The sequence below is a fragment of the Arachis hypogaea genome, chromosome 1, assembly GCF_003086295.3.
Source record: "Arachis hypogaea cultivar Tifrunner chromosome 1, arahy.Tifrunner.gnm2.J5K5, whole genome shotgun sequence".
Taxonomy (NCBI): domain Eukaryota; kingdom Viridiplantae; phylum Streptophyta; class Magnoliopsida; order Fabales; family Fabaceae; genus Arachis; species Arachis hypogaea.
Genome location: NC_092036.1, coordinates 104,704,120 through 104,711,971, shown reverse-complemented (window position 1 = coordinate 104,711,971; position 7,852 = coordinate 104,704,120).

Genomic DNA, 7,852 nt, shown 5'->3' with positions numbered 1-7,852 from the left:
GTGACTCTGAAACAAGTGCTTCTGATTGGGAGGAGGCATTAGTCAAACCTCGCTCTCTTCTTCTGGCTTCTTCATTCAACATACTCTCTTTAACCATTGCTAACGTCAACTTTCCTTTTGGAGCTGAGTTAGTCAGTGTCACAACCAGAACTTCCCAACTATCAGGCAAAGAGCTCAACAACAACAAGGCTTGCAACTCATCATTCAAAGTGATTTCATTATTTGTCAGTTGGTTCACCGTCTCTTGAAAAATACTCAAGTGCTCCGGCATTGATTTACCTTCAACATACTTCATATTGACAAGCTTCCTAATCAAGAATGCTTTGTTTTGCACATTCTTCCTCTCATATAACTCCTTCAATTTCTTCCACATCTTCTCAGCATTCGTTTCGGTGTCAACATGTGGATACACACTAAGATCAAGCCATTGCCTAATCAAAGCAACTGCCTTCCGATTCAGTTTCTTCCATTCAGCATCGGATTTAGTACCTTTGGATTTATCTCCCTCCACAGGATCATACAAATCCTTGCTATACAGCATATCTTCCATGAGGGTCTTCCAAATTGAATAATTTTGAGAATTCAGTTTGACCATATTCGGTCCATGAGTATTTTCCTCCATTTAATCAGCACAGAAATAAACAACCAAAGCTCTGGATACCACTTTGTTGGGAAAACTCAACACAGGTTTAAACCAAGAACCTGTCTAACAGCTGAAGCACCAAAAATAATTTTCCCACAACTTGTGCAATTAAATGGGCAACACCAAAGATACTCCAAGCAGCAAATATAATGGCAAAAATTAAATAAGCAGACACCAGAATTTTAACGTGGGAAAACCCCCAAAAGAGGGACAAAAAAATCCACGGGACCTAGTCCAGAAAAATCTTCCACTATCAGAATAATGGGTACACAAACAGTCTTCCTAGTGACACTAGGGCATCTCAACAATCAACAAAATACATCACCAAAGCTGGTGGAATCAACATAAACCCTCCACAAAAGTGGGTATCTCAAATCAGGCAAAAGAGAAGGCAATACAACAAATAAGTTATATCCTAATGTTCATCTCCACACCAGGAATAACATACTAAAATTTCATAAGAAATGGAGCAAGTTTACCAAGTCAATGTGATCAAGGTTGGCTTGCCGTTTTCCCCCAATTTTCTTTCTTCTCTCGACGCCGAAGCTGGCTTCGTTTTTCCTTTCATTCAAAAAAAATGAATGAATCCATCTTCTCTCTCTTCCCGTGGCTATATGCCACTTCTTGTTTTTTTTTTTTTTTTTTTTTAAGTTGTGTGGGCCCCACTTGATATTTGGGGACCCACCAACACTACCTTTTTGGCTCAACAAGGTATCATTCAAAGGTATTCTTTCCCTTACACTGTTGAATAAAATGGAATTACAGAAAGAAAGCACAGGCACCTCATAGAAATGAGTCTTGCCATAGTCTCTACTGCTGCAAAGACACTAACTTATTGGGATGAAGCTGTTCTTACAACTACCTATCTCATAGATCGTATTCCATCCTCAGTTTTAGAACATAAGTCATCATATGAGGTCCTTTTTGGTATCAAACATGATTGCAACTTCTTTAGAGTCTTTGGAAGTAGTTGTTTTCCTCTTCTTCGACCTTACAGCAAAACTAAACTAGACTCTAGATCACACAAATGTGTTTTTATAGGGTATGCAACAAATTCTAAAGGCTTTAAATGCTTATCTCCTTGTGGCAAAATTTTTATCACTAGGCATTTTAAATTTGATGAAACCTCATTTCCCTTTAAGAGTTATCTCTATCTAAAACACCTCAGAATTCTTCCTCACAACTTCAAGATTCTGTCCCAGCATTGGTTCAATGCTAACACTGTTATCTACTAACTCCAGTTTTCAATATTCCACACCAACTAATTCTAATAGCAGTACCTCTAATCCACCTCCACACAACATATCTGACCACATTTCTAGTCAACTTCCTCAACCTTCCTCTACTAATGCTCATATTAACAATGATATTCCAAGGCGTGACATAGATATCCGTCTTCCTGGAGTTAAGTCCACCTCATCCACTTTATAGCACCCTCATAGCTTACCAACTCATACTGAATCAATAACAAATACTGACCTCTCACCTAAGATTATCAACAAACATCTTATGCTTACAAGATCTAAAACTAGTAATCTCAAACCAAGAGCTCTTACTTTTTGTGTGAAATTAGATTCTTCCTTAGAAAATTCTCCCAAATCAACTAAACCAGCATTGAATATTCCTCATTGGAAAGAAGCAATGATTGAGGAATTCAATGCCTTAACTAGGAATTTGACTTGGACTCTTGTACCTAAACTAGAAAATACAAAAAATATTGGGTGCAAGTGAATCTTTACCATTAAGAGACTACCAAATGGTAAGGTTCAAAAATACAATGCCAGATTGGTAGCTCAAGGCTTTCACCAATCTAAAGGCTTTGATTTTAAACAAGTTTTCTCACCTGTTATTAGACCTATCACTATTAGAATCATCCTTAGTACGACATTATCACAAAATTGGGACATTAGGCAGTTTGATTTTAACAATGTCTTTTTAGATGGTAATTTAAATGAAACAATCTACATGCATCAACCTACTGGATTCACTAAAGATGCAGAAACACGTGTGCAGGTTAAATAAATCACTATATGGCCTAAAACAGGCTCGTAGAGAATGATTTTTAAAATTAAGTAGCACTTTACGATCTTTTGGCTTTCGTAGTATGAAATCAGATACCTCACTGTTTGTTAAGCAAGGCACCAATTCTATTTTATATATACTTTGTTATGTATATGACATTATTATTACAGAAAATGACTCTACACAAATTACTCTAATGATTCAGCCATTGCACAAAATCTTCACATTAAAGGATCTTGGTTCCTTATCATATTTTCTTGGAATTGAAGTTCATAGAACAGATTCTGGGCAGTTTGTCCCAAACAAAATATATAATAGACCTTCTATCGAAATTGGGAATGAATGAAGCTAGTCCAGTGCCTATCTCAATGATTTCATCCCTACAATTACTATCAATTGGATCAGAGAAGTTTGATGATCCGAAATTGTTCAGGTCTGTTATTGGCACATTGCAATATGTTATAATTACCAGACCTGATTTAAGTTTTGTAGTAACGAAAGTTAGCCAGTTCATGCATAGTCCACTTTTAGCTCATTAGAAAGCTATAAAACGTATTGTAAGCTATTTGCAGGGCACCAAGGATCATGGTTTAATTATACACAAGTGTTCAAACATGAGGTTGTATGGTTTCTCTTATTCAGACTGGGCTGCTGATTTGAAAGACAGGATTTTGTTTCAGGTTATTGTGTTTATCTTGATACTAATTTAATCTCTTGGTCGTATAGGAAGCAAACCACAATCAGCAGATCGTCTACTAAAGCTGAATTCTGAAGCTTGACAGCTTGTGAAGCAGAGATCACATGGGTTTAGAATCTACTTCAAAAATTAAACATCAAGCTTCATACTACTCCAACCATATATTATGATAACTTAAATACAGTTTTGTTGACTGCTAATCCTATCCTACATGATAAAATGAAGCACTTTCAACTATATATTCAGTTTGTGAATTAGAAGATTCGGAGCAAGTGTAATATACTAACTTTTTGAATCATGTTCATTATTCAATAATTAATTGATTAAAATTATAATAATTTAGAATTTAAATTTATAATAAAAAAATGAATGAAAAACTAACCTATCTAATTTAAAATTTGAATATAAGAAAATACTAGTTTTAGTAAATTTTTAACCGACAATAAATAATTTTTTAAGATATAATCATAATTAATTCTATATTTATTAGATTTGAATAATCTTTAGTTATATGAAAAGATAAGAAAATTAGCTTCATTCTTCAAATTCAGTGTAAAATCAAATTCAAATTAAATTAGATAGATAAATTTGTTACATATTCATAGTAGAAAATCACGTTTTAACCAACTAGCCGGATATACTAACAGTATTTCGTAAATATCTCAATCTTTAGTTATCTGATTGACTTTATTCAAAGCTCATTTTAAAGCTGACTCAATTCTCTATAAATTTGTCTCTAATAGTTATTTTCAAATTCCAAACTTACAACATGTTATAAGTCGCAAAGTGGCAAAGAATTCGATGGTCCCAAAACGTTTGGACCATTAAATGGTCCCATAAAAAAACGTTTTTAAAATTTTTAATAACTGTTAAATAGTCCTTATTTAATTTTAATTATAAACTAGTCCTTTATATATTATTTAATTATAAAATCTATTTTTTATTTTATAAATTATTTCTTTATCATTCATCTATCATGTTTATTGAGAATAAAAAACTAAAACAATAATAAATTAGATCTTCCATTAATCGTAATAAATATTTTACAATCTTAATCGATTATAATTTTATCATTGATCCAATTAGATACGTATCGTGTTGAAAAAATCGTGTTTGTTAGAAATTCAATCGATTGGATGCACAAACCAATCGATTGAAATTGAGGCTTCCCAAACTTTAATCGATTGAAATTCATACAAAATTGATTGAATTTTACGAGGCATGTGGGGTTTTTCTTATTCAATCGATTGGTCATATTACCTAATCGATTGAAATCACTAAAGCAATATGGGTTTAGTTAATTCAATCGATTGGTCATATTACCAATGGATTGAAATCATTAAAGCAATCTGGGTTTAGTTAATTCAATTGATTGGTTTGTTACCCCCTCAGTAAATTATTATTTTCAAAATCCCATTTTTCAATTTTAATTTCCCAAATACGAGTTTTTTTATGCAAAGCAAGTTCGCCGCATTATAATTTTCATAGAGTTCGCCTAATCTCGATAAACTTCACTTCAAATTCTAAAAAAATGGCGCCTAACTCAAATTCTTAAGCATAATAGTTTTTTTTAATTGATAACGAGAAAAAAAATCTTGTTAAATATGGTTTATTCCCGTGTATCTATGTATTTCTGGAGACGATGATAATGATTGCCATTAATGTTAAAAAAATTATGTCTGTATATATTTTTGTGTACTCCTATGTACTTTTATAGACGATAATAATGGCTTAAAAATAAATTTGAGTTTCGTCGGTTTTGAACAAAATTTGAGTGAAAATTTGAGTTTCGTTGGTTTTGAAAAAAATTCGAGTGAAGCTTGCTGGGTTAGGCGAACTCTATAAAAATTATAGAGTTCAGGCCAACTCTATAAAAAATATAAAGTGCAGAGTTTTGGAAAATGATATTTTTTTAAAAAAGATCTTTTACAAAAGTAAAAATGATTTTAGTGTTATAGGACGTAGTGTACTAAAAATTTTTTTCATTGGTAAATTTTTAAGATATCAGATATATTTACGGACACTGAGATGGATGAGCAATACCATGAGAACGATGATATTAACCGACAAGAAGAGCTAGTACTTGACCAAGATATGATGGATGAACAATATAAATCCGAACAAAATTTTGGAGATGAATTTACTAAGGGAATAACAGAACCAATCAATTGAATTAACTAAATCCATATTGTTTTGATGATTTCAATCGAAACCAATCGATTAAATAAGAAAAACCCCACACGCCTTGCAAAATTCAATCGATTGTGTATCAATTCCAATCGATTGAAGTTTTGGAAGCCTCAATTTCAATCGATTGGTTTGTGCATCCAATCAATTGAATTTCTAACCAATACGATTTTCCCAACCCAATACGTATGTAACTGGATCAATGATGAAATTATGATCGATTAAGATTGTAAAATATTTATTACGATTAATGGAAGATCTAATTTAGAGTAAAGTATCGTTTTTGTTCCCGGGGTAAGTCCTATTTGTGTCCCTAACGTTTAAATCATCCTATTTTTATCTCTAACGTTTATAAAAGTGATTCAATGTTATCCTACTATCAATTGTACTAACAAATTAGATTATATTTTTTAATTATTCTCACTTAGATATATTCATTTTTAATTAGGTCTCACTTAGATGTGTTCGATTTTAATATTATATCCACTATTTGTGTTTAGATTCAATTATGTCCCTAGAAAAGTAAATTATGTAAATGTTGTAGGAATTAGTTTCAACTTTTGATGAGCTATTTTTCGAAGTGGATTATCGATTTTATTTCAGATATTTGTATTCTACCTTCAAAAGGAGATTTTTAAAACTCAAACTAAAGCATTCATGATGTGTAATTGACGGCAGGATAATATTGAATCACTTTTACAAACGTTAGGGATACAAATAGGACGATTTAAATGTTAGGGACACAAATAGGATTTACTCCAAACATTGGGGACAAAAAACGATACTTTACTCTCTAATTTATTATTGTCTTAGTTTTTTATTCTCAATAAACATGATAGATGAATGATAAAAGAATAATTTATAAAATAAAAAATAGATTTTATAATTAAATAATATATAAAGGACTAATTTATAATTAAAATTAAATAAGGACTATTTAGCAGTTATTAAAAAACTTAAAAAACATGTTTTGTTATGAGACCATTTATTGGTCCAAACGTTCTGGGACCATCGAATTCGGTGCCTCGCAAAGTGATGATTCAGATCGAAGATTTCACCTAAACGCGAGTTAGATTTTTCTAACACAATCTGCACATACCTAAGAGTCATTTAAGCTCTTCCTTTCTCATTCTATTCTCCTTTTTTTATATACAAAAATTCTATGTAATCTATTTCCTGTATCTTTTATTATTGCTATTCATATACTTTCTCCACTTTATTATAGAAAAAAATCCTTATCCTTTTTCACTTTCATACTATCACTTTAAATCTTCTGCCAAACTATTAACAGATTTTACTTATATATTGTTCAAAAAGATATTCTCTCTAAATTATGCAAACTATAGAGTATGGAGATTTCTTTCTATTCAGTCAAAGATTCATACCTACATGAAAACATATACAAAGTCTAGCCATAGAATAAGTCTCTTTTCGCTAACGAATCGTGTCTATTTGTATTAGAATATATATAGGAACTCTACTGGAGGTAGGGTTTTATACTATTTTTATGTGTCATATTTTAAATATTTTTTAATATAGATGTTAGCATTTGTATGCCATGATATAATGTCACTCTATTACATATATATTAAGTATTATAATAACCATCTTATGTGCATTAAAGAATTGAGAAAATGATCTTTTATTAAGGAAAGGTTATCTTGAAAAAGATATTTTAGTTTTGTAATTAAATATTTTTATTAAAAATATTAAAATTAATAGAATATTTTTTTAGAAATATATAGTTAAAAATTTAATTAAATTCTTAATTACAAATACTTTTAATTTATGAAAAAATATTTTGTTAACTTTAATATTTTTTGTGCTAAGAAATATTTAAATACAAAATTAAAAATAATATAAAAATTTAATTAAAAAATATAAAAATTTAATTATAAATTTAACGAAATCATAATAAATAACAAAGCAATTAAACCAACTTATTAATTATAGTAACTTCCTGATCTTCCCCAAGCGTAGACAATTGAAACCATTTCGTATTGCAAGGAAAATATCCGATGACTACATGAAAGTATGAAACTCATGCTACCAAACCATTCAATTCCTTGTGATATGTGATTGACTAATTAATAACCTTTGAGACTTGAAAGATACTGCAATCATAAGTGTAGTTAAATTCCACTAAAAATACTTGAATATAAAGAGTAAAAATTACGCTAATAAGTGTTTGAAGGATACTATTTAAAGTTATTAATCTTGACAAGATTAGGCATCCGACATCATAATAAAGAGAGAATATCACGTTATAAACAAATGGATATGTCATTAAGATTAACTATGTC